The sequence below is a fragment of the Mirounga leonina genome, unplaced genomic scaffold, assembly GCF_011800145.1.
Source record: "Mirounga leonina isolate KUSES-001 unplaced genomic scaffold, KU_Mleo_1.0 Mir_197, whole genome shotgun sequence".
Taxonomy (NCBI): Eukaryota; Metazoa; Chordata; class Mammalia; order Carnivora; family Phocidae; genus Mirounga; species Mirounga leonina.
Window position 1 is genome coordinate 14,190,261 of NW_023270494.1, and position 8,332 is coordinate 14,198,592.

The following is an 8,332-nucleotide window of genomic DNA, read 5'->3' on the forward strand; positions in this document are numbered from 1 at the left end:
CATTGGATAACGTGTAGTCTCAAATAAGTAGAGAATTTCTCTTCACATCAAGAATATTGTTCATGGTAGGGCGCCTGGGTGGCTCAGTTGGTTAAGCGACTGCCTTCAGCTCAGGTCATGATTCTGGAGTCCCGGGATCGAGTCCCACGTCAGGCTCCCTGCTCGGCAGGGAGTCTGCTTCTCCCTCTGACCTTCCCCCTCTCATGTGCGCGTGCTCTCTCTCTCTCACTCTTGCTCTCTCAAATAAATAAATAAATAAAATCTTAAAAAAAAAAAAGAATACTGTTCATGGTAGACATTTCTGCAAAGAAGACATACAAATGGCCAACAGACACATGAAAAAATGCTCAACATCACTCAACATCAGGAAGATACAAATCAAAACCACAATGAGATACCACCTCACATTGGTCAGAATGGCTAAAATTAATTAAGTCAGGAAACAACATATGTTGGTGAGGATGCAGAGAAAGGAGAACCATTGGTGGAAATGCAAGCTGGTGCAGCCACTGTGGAAAACAGTATGGAGGTTCCTCAAAAAGTTGAAAATAGAGCTACCCTACAACCCAGCAATTGCACTACTAGGGATTTACCCTACAGATACAAACGTAGTGATCTGAAGGGGCTCCTGCACCCCGGTGTTTCTAGCAGCAATGTCCACAATAGCCAAACTATGGAAAGAGCCCAGATGTCCATTGACAGATGAATGGATAAAGAAGGTATATATATGTATATATATAATGGAATACTACTCAGCCATCAAAAATGAAATCTTGACATTTGCAATGACATGGATGGAACTAGAGGGTATTATGTCAAGCGAAGTAAATCAATCAGGGAAAGACAATTATCATATGATCTCACTCATATGTGGTATTTAAGAAAAAAAAAACAGGATCATAGGGGAAGAGAGGGAAAAATAAAACAAGACAAAATCAGAGAGGGAGACAAACCATAAGAGACTCTTAATTTGAAAACAAACTGAGGGTTGCTGGAGGGGAGGTGGGTGGAGGGATGGGGTAACTGGGTGATGGGCATTAAGGAGGGCACATGAGGTAATGAGCACTGGGTATTATATAAGACTGATGAATCACTGACCTCTACCTCTGAAACTAATAATACATTATATTTTTACCAACTGAATTTATTTTTTTTTAAAGATTTTATTTATTTATTTATTTGACAGAAACACAGAGAGAGAGAGAGAATACAAGTAGGGGGAATGGGAGAGGGAGAAGCAGGCCTTCCACTGAGCAGGGAGCCCGATGCGGGGCTCAATCTCAGGACCTTGGGATCATGACCTGAGCCGAAGGCAGACGCTTAAAGACTGAGCCACCCAGGCACTCCTACCAATTGAATTTAAATTTAAAAAAATTTAAAAAAGAATATTGTTCATGGTGTTAAATCTTCAACCCCTAGTGAGCAATAATAATTACAAAATTTTAAAACCTTCCAGCCCTTATAATGATGTTTGTAATTTTTCTAAATCCGGTATTTCTATCATCTTATATTTCTAAATCACAAAAGTCATTTAATCTGTTGGTATAATATTTATCCTTCCACAGAACTTTACAAATACCATTTGGTAAAGTAACAGGATTCAATAACTTGTAGAATTCACTTATTTTCACTTTTGCCCCCAGAGAGCAAATGCATTTCCATATAATAATTATTTTAAAATACTGCAGTTTTCCTCTGGGAATTGATACTTTGTTTTGTTTTGTTACAAGTGGTGTGCCATGTTTTCTACATTTTTCTAGTACCTTCTACTTGTCTTTCATCGAACTAGTCTTATAAATCTAAAAGTAATATCTCGGTTAGACTATCACTAAGGATAGAGCACCCCCACAATGTCTCCTTTTCCAAAGGTTTGGCCATCTCTATCAACATGAACATGCAAGACTCTGTAGTTCCCAAACCGTTTGTTCTGTAGGCGCTACCAGCCTGCACAGGTCCAAGAAACTTCCAGTTTTCACCATCTTCATTCCCAAGTCTTGAGATAATTGCTTCACTGTCTCTGATGTTCATTTGATGCAAGATGGCAAAAACAAAGTTCATCAGGCACACACATTAAGTCATCAACGTGATTCACATCCTTAATGACATCACCCAGAAATGACTCTGAAGAGTTAGACACCCCCCACCTGCCCGAGGACGGGTTTCTGAGCCACAGAGTCTGAGATGGGATTCATGAGTATGTGACTTACCGAGGGAGTGACGGAAGGAGAAGGGAAGGGGATGGGAAACTAGGGCAGAACAAGGGAAGAAACGAAGGAGAGGGGTTCAGCTGAAGTTGACCGCACTGCCTGCTCCCACAGGGAGAGATGGGGTATGAGTTGTATCACTGGGTTTGATCCTTCTTATGACAAGGGAGCTGGGTTTTTACACGCCCTGCTGATCATTCAGTGGTTGGTCAAGGGCCTGGAGGGAGTGAGGAGGTTGTGCACAGAACCACCAGGTGTCTCCAGACATGCTGCCCTCCAGAGAGGATAAGCCATTCTACTCAGTCTGGAGGAGGGGAGCTGGGCCCGCCCAACAGCCCATACCCACCACCAAACTAAAGGGTCTAGAAACAGCTTCTAAAATCTTGGCTAGATTTGCCAGGTTTCCTTTCTGCTCCGGTACTCCAACACTGCACAAAATCCAGTAAGGTTTTCATGAAACATCCTTGAAACTATATTTCTCAAGCACAGACAATAATATTTGGATATAGTATTGCAGTTCCTTCCCCTCTTAAGAGGTGAACAAAACCAACAGACTATTTTCAAAGTCTTGAATTTTACATTTTAAGTGACCTAAAACTACATATTATAGAAATAGTTGGAGCTTTGGGGAAAATGATGGAAATTTTATAGTCTTAATTTATAAATTTTCCAAAATTAGTTTTCTTATTTAGATAGTTATATTTTAGGGGCGCCTGGGTGGCTCAGTTGGTTAAGCGACTGCCTTCGGCTCAGGTCATGATCCTGGAGTCCCGGGATCGAGTCCCGCATCGGGCTCCCTGCTCGGCAGGGAGTCTGCTTCGTCCTCTGACCCTATCCCCTCTCATGTGTTCTCTCTCTCATTCTCTCTCTCTCAAATAAATAAATAAAATTTAAAAAAAAAGATTGTTTAGATAGTTATATTTTACAAGCAGGGCCATTGATATGGGTCACAATGATACACCCTGTTTTTTATTCTTTTTGAGATGCTATTAATTTTATGCCTAAAAATAATTTAAAACTACACATTAAATTGTTTTAAAAATTCCGATAGCATTTTGTGAATATCCTTACTTGCTTTATAGATACAATTTTGATTTGAAAATTTCCAGAATTTTATTATTTCAGATATATGTGTGAAACAGATTTAAGGTGATCTTTTCATTATTTTGCTGAGATTGTAGGGTTTATTAGAGCAATGAACTTTGTCTGCATATGATTACCATTCTGATTAAATATATTTAGCATTTTCAGCTTTTCATAATATAACTTCTGAGCCCCATTTATTCACAACCTCTGAGTGCTATTCATGTTTTTTATTATGATAATCAAATTGTTTTTCATTACAGAGATAGAAATCACTTTATTTTGTACTTTTCTTATACAGTGTAATAAAACATTCTGGGTTGTTCTGATTTGGGCCCTCTAGCAGATGATCTGGGCTGCAATTCAGGATTTGTTTCATCTCTTATCTGTTCCCATGGATTATATTTGATTGACTAGTGCTCCCCAGACTTCATGTCCATCCAGAACCTTAGAAAATGGGCTTATTTGGAAGTGAGGTCTTTGCAGATGTAATAAGTTAAGATTCAGTCAGACTGGTGTCCTTACAAGAAGGAGGCCTTGTGATTCCTCACAGAGGCAAGGTCTGGCAGGGGTTCCAGGCATTTTGCCTGTTCTCCAGTTCTCTGTCCCTCTCTGGGTCCTGGAGTGATGTCAACTGACCCCGTAGCCCCTTTCAGGGAAGGGACTGCTGAGGATTCTAGGGGGATAGGGTCAGTTCACAAGGTCAGCTCCAGGCCTTGCCCTCCTTCTCCTGATTCTTCTTGGGCCTTGCTCCATTCGTCCACAGCTGGGAATAAGTGAGCTTTGGCGTGCATGCCTGGATGGGCTGGTGACCTCCCACTTGTGGGGTTCACCGCTCAGGACTGCATCGTGTGACTGAATACACCAGGGTCTGTCCTGCCTCTTGGAGTTTGCTGCACATCTAGAGTCTCGTGAGAACCATTGGGAAGGATCTAGCATGCCCACGGTCAGTGCATGAGATGGGCCAGCTCCCTGCATCTGCGTGATAATCCTGTGAGCTGTTCTGTTTTGGAGAGGGAAAAACCGCTCAGGAACAGACAGAGCAGGATGCCTGGGTGGCTCAGTTGGTTATGGTCCCAGGGTACTGGGACAGAGATCAAGAGCCTCATGCTCCTCCAGCTGAGCCAGCCAGGCGCCTCTATATACTATTTTTGTGCTTCGTATTTTATAAATTTTTTACATCAATGACATATTTTTACTAGAAATAACAACCCAAAGTGAAATAAGCAACGGGGGGTGTCCAAAGCTGATACACAGGTGCTTAGGAGAAGCTGCGGCTGATGGTGGCTCAGGTCATGATCCCAGGGTACTGGACTGAGTCCTGCGACCGGCTCCTTGCTCAGCAGGGACCCTGCTTCTCCCTCTGCCTGCCACTCCCCCTGCTTGTGTTTGCTCTCTCTCACTGAAAAATAAATAAAATCTAAAAAAAAGAAAAAAAAGGAACACACAGAGCTAAATCTCCAGCAGGTAGAGGCAGATCTGGGATACTAACCAGATGCCTAGCCCTACCTAGCTATGGGAGATTGTCATGAGAAGACAAAACCACATCTCCCTCCTCCCCTACCTACAGTCACTGGGGAACACAGGCCCACCCTCAACAGAAAACTTATTTTAGCACGTGTTAAAAGCTTTATAATTCTTGGAAGAAATTTGAAGTGGCTTCTACCACAACAGCTAACGTCAGAATCCCTGCATCCAGAGCTGTGTCCTATAGACCTAGAATTTTCCCTCTAGATCTACAAGTGTGCAAAGAGAGGCACAGGGCATCCCTGCAGTTTTGCTGGTCATCATGAAAAACTGCAAATACTTACGTGCTCATCGATTAGAAACTAATTATTTAAATTTCAGGTGTTTCTTATAATGGTATTTTTTTTGACATCTTGTTCTTTTATTAAACAGTTTTATTGAGATATACATACCATAAAATTAAAGGTGTGCAGTTAGCTGGTTTTCAGTATAATCACAAAGCTCTGCAACTGTCACCACAATCTAACTTTAGAATCTTTTTATTACCCTGAAAAGAATTCCTATACACGATGAGATTTTTTGGAGATATTTTTTAAAAATGAGGTAGTTCTAGGGGCACCTGGGTGGCTCAGTTGGCTGAGTGTCCAACTCTTGATTTCAGCTCAGGTCATGATCTTGGGGTCAAGAGATTGAGCCCTGTGTTGGGCTCCATGTTCTGCATGGAGTCTGCTGGAGATTCTCTCTCCCTCTGCCCCTCCCCCTGCGCTCTCTAAATAAATAAATAAATAAAATCTTAAAAAAATGTTTTTAAATGAGGTAGTTATTTTTTTTTTAATATTTTATGTATTTATTTGACAGCGAGAGAGACAGTGAGAGAGGGAACACAAGCAGGGGGAGTGGGAGAGGAAGAAGCAGACTCCCTGCTGAGCAGGGAGCCGGATGCGGGGCTGGATCCCAGGACCCTGGGACCATGACCTGAGCTGAAGGCAGCCGCTCAACGACTGAGCGACCCAGGCGCCCAAATGAGGTAGTTTTATATAAATGGAAATATATTCATGATGGGCAAAAGGTGCAAAAAAGCATGTTGAAGAAATATATAACAAATTACCCTATTTATTTATAATGGTATATATGCACATACATATCTATATATATTTGTGTTTATTCAATTTATTTGTATATGCATAGAGTACTATGGGAGTTTTATTTTATTATATATTTTTAAGATTTTATTTATGTATTTGACAGAGAGAGAGGCACAGCAAGAGAGGGAACACAAGCTGGGGGAGTGGGAGAGGGAGAAGCAGGCTTCCCGCAGAGCAAAGAGGCCGATGTGGGGCTGGATCACAGGACCCTGGGATCATGACAGGAGCCAAAGGCAGACACTTAATCAATTGAGCCACCAGGCTTACCTGGGAGTTTTATTTTAAATACGTTTTATAGATTATTTACAAAAATTTTTTATTTAAGTAATCTCTGTACCCCACGGCGGGGGGTGGGGCGTGGGGGGGTGGGGAAGCTCAAAATCACCACCCAGAGATCAAGAGCCTCATGCTCCTCCAGCTGAGCCAGCCAGGCGCCTCTATATACTATTTTTGTGCTTCGTATTTTATAAATTTTTTACAGCAATGACATATTTTTACTAGAAATAACAACCCAAAGTGAAATAAGCAACGGGGGGTGTCCAAAGCTGATTCACAGGTGCTTAGGAGAAGCTGCGGCTGATAAATCTGAAAGTAAAAGAAACGATTTTTGTATCTAACCTAATCTTCCATTAGATGGCGCCATTGTCAAATTTCTGCAGTTTCCAATGGGCGGGGATGCACACGGGGACCGCACTGTTTCTGCCCCCAACGACTAGTTTTTATTATTGCTCGCTTTTCTTTTAAGTCATGGGGGGCGGGGGGGGGGGGAACAAGTTAAATCTCCCTTCAGAAATACCCTATTATTTCAAGCCACTGGGGTAAATGCTTAGTAAAGGAATTTAGTCATTAGAAGAAAAACACAGCCAAAGCCGTGTAAAGACTATAATAGGGAACGAGTTACTCTCCCCAAGTCCTGTAAACATTCACCACTGATACCCTGATTATCAGAAGTGCAAAATGCTGTTTGCTACTTTGGAATTTTCCTTAATTCTGAGCAGGCTGGGATTCCTACCTTTTCACCATCAACAACCCCTCCAATTATTTTTATTTCTCAAATCTCATTATTGGGATAATTTTACCCAAAATGGCATTAACTAAGTAGTTAGCAATTTTTCTATTTTGTATGGATTTGACTGATTAAAGTTCCTAATGGACAAGGGACAGCCTTGCTAAGTTGATGTAACTCCAGCTAAAAGCAGAAGGAACTTGAACTGGGTGGTAAGAACAAAGGTCCCGGGGTCGGCCCCTGAGCAGCCATGGCACCGTGGGCAAGTTACTGTCGCTGCACTGACTTAGGACTGAGCCACAGTGCATAAAAAACCACTGAGCCCACTACCGTAAAGGCCAGTTACTATTACCAGTTTCTGCTTCGGTGTATGCTGCCTCATCCACAGGCAGCCACTTGGAATCCCGTCCCCTGACCACTAGCCGCTCACCCTGAGAACTCCCAAGCTGGGAACCCTTAGTCTAGATTGACCTTTGGGCTAACAATGAGAATGCCCACAAGAGCTTCCATCCCCTACTCAAAATGCCTATCACCCTGCGTATATGGTTGGTGAGCTAATGAACGGGATTCTTAGGTTTATAGGTGTACAAACGGCCACTGCCCCGCTGTCTGGGGGCAGTTTTTGTGAAATCCTCCGGGACTGAAATGATACCACGGAAGTAAAGAGTACGGAGTGGAATGTTGAGAAGTCCTTTTCATTCAAGAAAAGAGTCAGTTCGCAGATCTCAGATGGGGTGCATTTAAAGAACAGATTCTCATCATTTTGACAATGGGTCAGAATTTGGTACTTGGATGGCTTGAAGCCAGACCTCCCAGCAGGTGGTTCTGTGTTTACCACGACGAGTGCCACTCTCCTAATTCTAAAAAGGTAATATTCTATCACTGATGAGAAAATGCAATTCTATCAGCAAACTCCACGGATAGAGGAAATCTCATTTTATTGGACGGAGTGAAAAAGTTTCTCTCCTATAGAAGGGAGAGAGGAGGAATTTTTCTTTTTGTTTTTGATGTTGATGCTGATGATGTGTGAGTGTGTGTGTGTGTTGGCAGGTGGGTGTGGACTAGGCGTGCAATTCTTTTTTTTTTTTAAAGATTTTATTTATTTATTTGAGAGAGAGAGAATGAGAAACAGAGAGCATGAGAGGGAGGAGGGTCAGAGGGAGAAGCAGACTCCCTGCCGAGCAGGGAGCCCGATGCGGGACTCGATCCCGGGACTCCAGGATCATGACCTGAGCCGAAGGCAGTCGCCTAACCGACTGAGCCACCCAGGCGCCCTAGGCGTGCAATTCTTAAGATGGTAGCCCTTTAAGAGCAGGGAAGTTCATACTCGTATATGTAGCCCTCCCAGCCCATGAAGATTGAATTGCTGGGCAGCAATTAGCAAGGGGTCAGGTGGGGGCGATTTTAGTGTCTGGAGCACTCAGCAA